The sequence below is a fragment of the Rhinolophus ferrumequinum genome (genome assembly GCF_004115265.2).
Source record: "Rhinolophus ferrumequinum isolate MPI-CBG mRhiFer1 chromosome 15 unlocalized genomic scaffold, mRhiFer1_v1.p scaffold_54_arrow_ctg1_1, whole genome shotgun sequence".
NCBI classification, from domain to species: domain Eukaryota; kingdom Metazoa; phylum Chordata; class Mammalia; order Chiroptera; family Rhinolophidae; genus Rhinolophus; species Rhinolophus ferrumequinum.
This window is the reverse complement of record NW_022680357.1, coordinates 3,563,191-3,572,064: the sequence shown is the minus strand read 5'-3', so window position 1 is coordinate 3,572,064 and position 8,874 is coordinate 3,563,191.

The window sequence follows — 8,874 nt, the reverse complement described above, 5'->3', positions numbered from 1 at the left end:
TTCAAAGGTACCGCTGTGGCTAGTTTGTAACAGGTTTAATTACGGGAATAGCCGTTACAAGGGACTCTCTGCTCACTAGGCTTCGGCTGGTGTGATGTGTGTGACGGATTAACATCTGCCTGAGTTGTGCGTCTGGCGGTTCATAGCCGGCTTGGAATCTAACCTCCCCGTTCCTTCTTCGGTAAAAGTAGTCCCATGCCCCTTTCCCTATACTAATAGCTGACCTTCCTGGGATTTCTCTGGCTGTCATGGCAGGGCTGCTGGAGAGGCAGCGGGGGCGCAGCCCAGGAAAGGCTGGGTGGTGAGGGGAGAGGCAGTGGTGCCCAGTGTGAACTGAGGCGGAGGTGAGGGCATTTGCTCCCAGCTCAGATCTGAGCCGTGAGTGCCTTGTTCTGGGGCCTCCACGTCCGTTTACTCACAGGCGACCTGTGGGGTTAGGTTTGGGCGAGTCGAATGGAAAATGCCTGTGAAACAGCCCAGTAGGCAGAGGAAATTCAAGGCAAGGCCCAGCCTGGAAATAGACAGCAGAGAGTTGCCAGCGGAGTGGGTCCCAAAGCCAGGAGATGGGTGCAGTCATGTGGGAAGGAGGGGAAGATGTCAGGCGTTCAAAAGTCCGGAACTGAAGAGGAGCCCGTGAGGTGGAGGAAAACCAGAGGGGCCGTGTTGCCAGGAGGAGGTGGCAGGGGTGGCACAGGCGCAGAAGGCCGTTTGTCCCCTCAAAGGTTGGTGGGCAGGCTGAGTAGCTGCTATCACATTGAACTTGATCCTGCCTCTTCTTCCCAGAAGGCGTCCCAATGGGAACTGGATCTATCACCCTGGTTTTCTGCGTCAGTTGACCATTCCCCTTTGGTCTGGTAAATTATGCGAAGGGTTTTTCAATGCTGGGTTGTCTTTATGGTCTTGGGCTACATCCCATTTCACCAGAACTTCAGCTGCTGCTTCCTTTCTCGTACAATCCGTCTGGTTCTGTTAAATGATCAAGTGACATGGAACATTTCTTCGCTTCTTTAGGAGTTTGTACAAGGTAATTCTAATCTGAGCCTGGTGTTTTCTTTTGTGGGTATTTTTAAAACCAATGATTCCATTTTAAAAAGTGGTTCTAGGGCTATTGCTTCTATTCTTTTTCAGCCGCTTTTGCTAAGTTTTTCTTCTTTCCTACATTTTCAAATCGGGTCCTCGGGTTTGCACCATGGGCATCTGGGTTCCCTCCCCATCCTGACTGAGCCCCTTTTGCCTTCTGTTCTCTTGCTCCTGCTTTCTCAGCTCTTTGGGGAATCTGTCATCTTCCTTCCCAGTAAGAACTTTCCACCTCGAGTGTCCAGAGTCAGGCACGACACGTATAGCTGCATAGAACTTTCATGACTTCTCATTTTTATTTTTTTCCCTGACACAGGTGTCTGAGGCGGACTGAAGTTATTCCATCAAATATAAACAAAGCCCTTGTTACTGTTTCCTCCCTCTTTTCTCTGAGCACTTTGATTTCAAAGTATTTCCTGACTGCTCTGTCACCTGTTTCCCTGGGTGCAGGCTTCATCTCTCACCAAGCCACGTCCCTGGGCACTTGGAGTGACCCTTTTCTGATGCCTCTGGGACTTCCCCCGAGTGGTAGCCTGACGTCCTGTGGGCCAGCACGCTGGCCCTGCCTGGTCCTCACTGTTGCTTTGACAACTGCCTGGCTGACCTGCCGTGTGTCGTGCGCTAGTCCCAATGTGGTACCTTTCTCTCCAGCTATAAAATCGTTTAGGTTTTAGTAGTGACTGTGTTTTACTAATCATAACTTTTTACTGTATTTAAAGTGAGGTGAGATTCACGCAACCTACAATTAGCCACTCAAAAGTGTACAATTCAGAGGCACTTAATACAGTCACAATGTTGTACAGCCCCCACCTCTGTCCAGTAATCTGAAACCTGTAATGATTAATCTGTGAGTAAAACTGTAACAGAAGAAGCCTCTCCTGGTCTCCCCACTTCTACGGACGACTGGTTCTGAGTTGGGGTATCAGAGGGTCTGGGGAAGAAACAGATCTCAGTGGATCCAGGCGAGAGGCTGGCCCAGGGGCCCTCGATCCCGAGAGGAAGGCCCCCAGGATACACACGCCTTTTCCGTGCAGCTCTGTCTGCTTGAACCTCCGCTCGCAGAGCCTCAAACCCATATGGGATTCCACTGAGGCCTGGTGGGGGCGTGAGAGGTAAGAGGACGAGGAGGCAGGATGACTTTCTCTTACTTACTTACTTCTCCAGTCCTTTCCTGGACCCCAGCTCAGTTGTTTTTATTCTGTTTGTCAGCAAATATTCTTAGGCCCTAACCTTGACCTCTTAAGTTCTACAACCAATAATTATTTTTCCTTTTCTCTATGATTTCTATTGTAACAGTCCTCTGTTGAAGCAACGGATACCTCATGTCTGGCGTGACAGGCAAGGGTGGTAGGGCAATCGATGGGAAAAAGAATCTGGGAAATTAAAAGGAAAAATAGGTAACTTCGCAATAATAACTGGAGATTTTAGAACAACTAGACAAAGCATCAGCAAAGATATAAAAGTAACTATCACTCAGCTGAACCTGCTTATTTATAGAACATTCCACCAATATTCTTTTCAGTTACCCACAAAAAATTCTCCAGGACAGACCATATTTTAGGCCACAAAATAAGGCACCATAAATTTTAAGAGATTGAAATTGTACAAAATTATGTTCCCTAACCCAGTGGAATTAGGTATCTACAACACAATGAAGTCTGGAAAAACCCCAAGCATCTGGAAGTTAAATAACACATTTCTAAATAGCACATGGGTCAAATAAGGGTGAAAATGAAAACACACCATATCAAATGTTGTGGGATGCAGCGAAAGCAGTGCTAGCGGGAAAATTATAGCTTTAGACACCTTTATCAGAAAAAAAAGAAAGATCTCAAATAGAAAACCTAGGCTTCTACTTTAACTAGGAAAAAAACCCAAATGAAACCCGAAGGAAGCAGAAGAAGGAAATAATAAATATTAAAGAACTGAATAAAATGGAAAACAGGAAAACCAAGTTCTTTGAAAAGATCAACAAAACTTAGTTATCTGACCAAAAAAATAGGAGAGAACACAAATTACCAAATCACGAATGAAAGAAGGAAAATCACTAACGATCCTACAGAAGTTAACAGGACTTATAAAGGAATACAGACGGTCCCCGACATACAATGGTTTGACTTACGATGTTTTTACTTTAAGATGGTGCAAAAGTAATATGCATAACAAATTACATGAGATATTCAACACTATTATAAAACAGGCTTCACGTTAAATGACTTTGCTCAACTGTAGGCTAAATGTGAGTGTTCCAAGCACGATTAAGGTGGGCTATGACATTTGGTAGGTGAGGTGTATTAAGTTATCAGGATATAACCACATCGTAAGTCCAGGAGCATCTGCAGTAGGAAAATTCTATACCAACAAATTAGATGAAAAGGACATATTTCTAAAAATACGCAAAGCATTTAAATTGACTTAAAAAGAAGCAGAAACTCAGAAAAGACCTATAACAAAAAAAATTCAATTCATAAAAAGTCTTAAGTCTTCACGCAAAGGAAAGCCCAGGCCCACACGGCTTCGCTAATGCATTCTATCAGTAACACCAATCACCCACAAAGTCTTTCGGAAAGCAAAGGAGGGAACATTCTAGAAGGGGAGGACCTCTTCTGACCCCCTCTTCCACTTTTAAGGACCCTTGTAATTACAGGGTCCACTTGGAAACTCCACTTAATCTCCCTATTTTTAAGGTCAGCTGACGAACAACCTTAATTCCTCCTTGCCATGTAACCTGACGTATTTACGACTCCAGGCCTAAGGACGTGGGATCTCTGTGGTTGGGGACAGCACTCTGCTTGTCACAGCATCTATGAGAAACATCAGCTAGCATCATAATTCATGGTGAATGACTGAATGCTTCCCTCTAAAATCAGAAACAAGGCAAGAATGTCTGCTTTTGCCACTTCTACTCAACATTGTATTAGGTATGCAATAAGGCACAAAAAAAAGGAAAGAGAAGCTTGTATACATATTGGAAGAAGTAAAAATGTCCTTATTCGCAGATGACATGATCCTATATGTAGCTAACCCTGAGGAATCCAGGCATACACACATACCTGGAACTAACAAGTTTAGCAAGGTCGTGGGATACAAGATTAATCAAGAAAAATCCATTTTATTTCTATATACTAATAAGCCAAAAATGAAATTAAGAAAACAATCCAAAGTAATATCAACACTAATAAAATACTTAGGAATTACTTTATCAAAAGTAGTGGAAGAAGGTGGTTTATCAAAAGTAGTGGAAGAGGGCAGCCTGATGGCTCAGTTGGTTAGAGCGTGAGCCGGTTTGATTCCCACAAAGGCCAGTGAGCTGCGCCCTCTACAGCTAAGACTGTGACACAACAACAACTTGACCAGGAGCTGGGCGGCCTTGAGTGGCTGGCGGACAGCCAGCCAGTGACCCTCGGATAGAGCCCAAGGCTCATAACACCCGCACGGGCCAGGGAGCTGTGTCCTACACAACTAGACTGAACAACGGCTTGACTCGGAGTGCGGGGGGAGGGGGAAGAAGGAAATAAAAGTAGTGAAAGATTTATACACTGAAAACTACAAAAAATTGCTAAGGGAAATTAAAGGAGCTCTACGTAAATGAAAGACATATTAGAAGACGACTAAGATATCAATACTCCCCAAATTCATCTATTCATCCAATGCAATGCCTATCAAAATCCCAGCCGGCTTTTTGGGAGAAAGTAACAAGCTGATCCTAAAATGTGTATGGAAATACAAAGGACCTAGAAGAGCCAAAACAATTTTGAAAAAGAACAAAGTTGAATTACTTACACTGCTTAATTTCAAACTTACTGTAAAGCCATAGTAATAAAATATCTCGGTGCAAGGATTAACAGGCACGTGGTTTAATGGATCAGAATTGAGAGTCCAGAAAGAAATGCTTGTATTTATGGTCAATTGATTTCAACAAAGATGCAGAGACATTTCAATAAGGGAAATGATAGGCTTTTCAACAAATGGTGTTGGGACAATTGGGTACCTAAGAGTATATGTGAAAAAGTGAGCTGAGACCCTCACTTCACACTATACACATAACTAAAAATGGATCGTAGACCTAAATATAAAAAAAGCAATCAAGCATTTAGAGGAAAACGTAGAAAATCTTTGTGATCTTGGATTAGGCAAGGTTCTTAGACACGACAGCAAAGTGTGAGACATAAAAAGAGAAATTGGTAAATTGGACTTCATTAAAATGAAAAACTTTTGCACTTCAAAAGACAGCATTTTAAAAAATGAGACATTCCATAGACTGGGAAAAATACCTATAAATGTTGTATCTGTTAATCTATAATATGTAAAGTCTTAGGACTCCATAAGAAAACAATTTGAAAATGGGAAAAAGACCTGAATAAACATTTTACCAAAAAAGATGTAAGGATGGTCAGCAAATATATGAAAAGGGCCCAACATCATAAATTGTCAGGGAAAACACAAAATTAAAATAGATGAAAAAAAAAACACCTGACCACACCAAACGTTGGTGAGGAAGTAAACAACTGGAACTCTTATACTTTGTAAAATGATACAATCACTTTGGAAGTTTTTTTTTTTAACTTAAGACAAATCCTGTATGAACCAACAATTCCACTCTTAAGAACCTACCCAGGAGGAATGAAACACACGTTCACATAAAGACTCCTATACCAATATTCAGAGAAGCTTATTCGTAATAACTCTAAGTGGAAACAACTCAAATGTCCATCAGCTGATGAATGGATAAACCGAAGGGGGCAAATCCATACAATGGAATACTGTTCAGCCATAACAAGGAAGGAAGTACTAACAGGCTACCATATTGATAAACCCAGAAAACACTATGCGAAGTGAAAAAGGTGAGACACAAGAGACCAGCTATTGTCTGAGAATGTTCTGAAGCTAGGTTGTGGGTATGGTTATACACATTTACTGAGAATCACTGAATTGTATACTTGCAATGGGTGCATTTTACGGTGTGTGACTTAACACGTCAATAAAGCTGTTTTAGAAAATGGTTGGGTTAAAGCACCACATCCGTAAATACTTTATTATGTTACTCCAATATACTTCTGGAAAACAATTTCAGCCTACACAAACAGAAAATGAAATTAAGGAGGTAAAAAGACAACCTGTATAATAGTATCAAAAAGTAACCATCTAGGGAAAAAAAATCTAGAAAATACATGCAAGATCACAACACAGAAATCTACAAAAAACGACAGAGAGACCAAAGACCTAAATAAGAGAGGGAATTATACCATGTCTATGACCGACCGGAAGACTCAATATTGTGAAGATGTCAATTCTCCCCAAACTGCAACACAGCTCATAATTCAAGAGCCTTTTGGTTTTGTTTTAGACACCTGACAAGCTGCTCCCACAGGGGATAAGGAGATGCAAAGGACCGCAAGTAGCCCAGTGCTTTTGAAGGAGGAGGGAAGATTTCCTGTGCTAGTTACCGATGGAGAAGCCGGTGGTTCAGGTGGAGTCCAAGGGAGGTGATGAGAACCCAGAAAGGGCCTGGGCTGAACTGGACTTACAGCAAGTTGGCACCGAAGGGCAGCCACTGACAGAATGGTGCTGAGGCCATCGTAACCCACCAAAAAGAATTAAACTTGAGCTCTGCCTCACGCTCGTAGGAAGTGGACTGGAGAGAAGGTAGCTTTCAGGTGTCAGGGTAAAAGGTAACGTGTTTTCAAGGTATTTTAGAACATATACAAGTCATGTGCCAAATAGGACTTGAAACCATAGAGGTTTGATAAATGGGGCTACAGAAAAAAACCTTTTTGGAGTTTTTCCACCTTTCTTGTTGGCATTTGAGGAATCAAGTTCAATATGTAATATTTAAGGACTATCTTATGGACCACATTAAATGAAGAACTCTCATCAGAACCATGATGAAGGGAACAAAAGGCAAACTACAGAGAAAACATAGGCTCCACACCTGACAAAGGGCTGGCATCTCAATATGATTAAAAAAAAAAAAAAAAAACTTATAAATCAGACTTGACAGATCACGAGACAGAAAACTGGCCAGAGACCGAAACATGCATTTCACAGAACAGGATAACCCACAGCCACGGGGCTTCTGAGGACTTGCCATCTTGTTGGTGACGGAGAATGACAGCCACTGTCCCCTCCGGGCTAAGAGCAGTGTGTGGCATCGGCCCCAGGAGGGTGTGGCCCCTACCTACCTAGGAAGGGTTGGCCTCACCTGCTTAGAAGACATACCCTTTCGGGACCACCAGAAAGGTGTCCATGCCGCAGGAGATGCAGGCCCCCAAGCCTCGCAGCTGCACTGCTAGAAACGCCCCGTGTCCCTTGGCAGATGGATAAATGCATCCCGTGACGTGAATGAGAACGCAAGGACAACTATATGCAGACCTGGCTAGTGTCACACGTCACTCGTGTGTCCCACAAGCAGCCAGACCCAGTGCTTCTGTGCACCACCATTGACACGAAGACCCAAATCAGACAAACCAAACCAAACTCCTCAGAGGGACCCTCAGTTAGTCAACTAGAAAGACAGGCCAGGGCAGTGAGGGACCTGAGTGAAGCCAGGCCACTGTGGGGGCACATGGACCGCAGCCAGCCCAAGAAGCGGTGACACTGAGCACTGATGTTATCGCAGGACTCAAGAAAGTTTAAAAAGGCCCAACCCAGCTGCAGAAATCCTGTAAGGTTTCCCCGCCATGCAAGCCTAACGGCATTTACAGGAATTTCCTGTCCCAACCCTCAAATGTGCAACAACGAGGCTGCTAACTCTCCTTTCCCGGCCCGCGTGAGCCCTGCTCCAGTCTCATCCTCGGGCAGAGGGGGCCCTCCATGCAGGGAACTTTCCGGAGAACAGGCCCTATTGGCCGCGGAGTTTCTGCTGAGTCTGCACTTTCTCCTGTGTAAATGTGTGTTTACCCTGTAAATTTCTGGGTGTGGACTTTCTCCCTGCCGATCTATAATTTCTCAGAAGCTGAGAAATGACCTGGAAAAAAATCAAAGCTCAATAAAGGGAGGGAGATAAAGCTACCGTCCCCTCCACCGCTGGGGATTAGGCGCCCCGGGTGGGGGTTGGGAGGGCTCCAGCCTCTCCTGGGCCCAGCCGTAGACAAGGGCAAGGGCAGAGCTTCCAGACCCACCGGGGAAGGTGCGGGGCAGCCCCCACCTGCCTCACGCCTTCCCCTCCATCCAGTCAGACACAGATCTGTTCCCTTTGAGAGTCCCCTTAACCTCCACAAGCCTCGGCCTCCCCAGATATGTGCCTTTTCCAGCTCATTCCAAACAGGCCCACCCCCTCCGGGCAGAGCTAGGGACTGCTGGGCAGCCGTCTGCAGAGGACGGGACAGCCAGAGGGCCAGACGACAACTGGCTTGAGGAGGAAGAGCAGAGCCAGGGGCTGGCGGGCAAGGACGTGGTGGGGCTCCCCTCAGCGGCAGCGGCTCCCCAGCCGTCACCTTCTTCCACCTCCTGACCCAGGACTACCTCCGGCCAGGCACCAGGCACATGGTCCAGCAGCCCATGCACCCGACGGGAGCCTTGGCGCGTCCCCACAGGAGCCTTGCAGGACAGCACGGGGTCCCCGGCAGGTGGAGGCTGGCCCTGCGGCCCGGCTGCCCCCCAGTCTCCCCCAGGGAGAGCAAGGCCCGTTGAAAAGCAAACACAAGGAGGCTGGGCCCTGCCAGGTGTTCTTAGAAGAGAAGCCTGGGGAGGGGCAGTGGCCAGACACCAGCTGACCCTGAGGTCACAGGAGAAGCCAATGCTGGTCTGGGCAACCCCACCCAGGCTGTTAGGAAATGGGGAGGGGGGTGGGACATG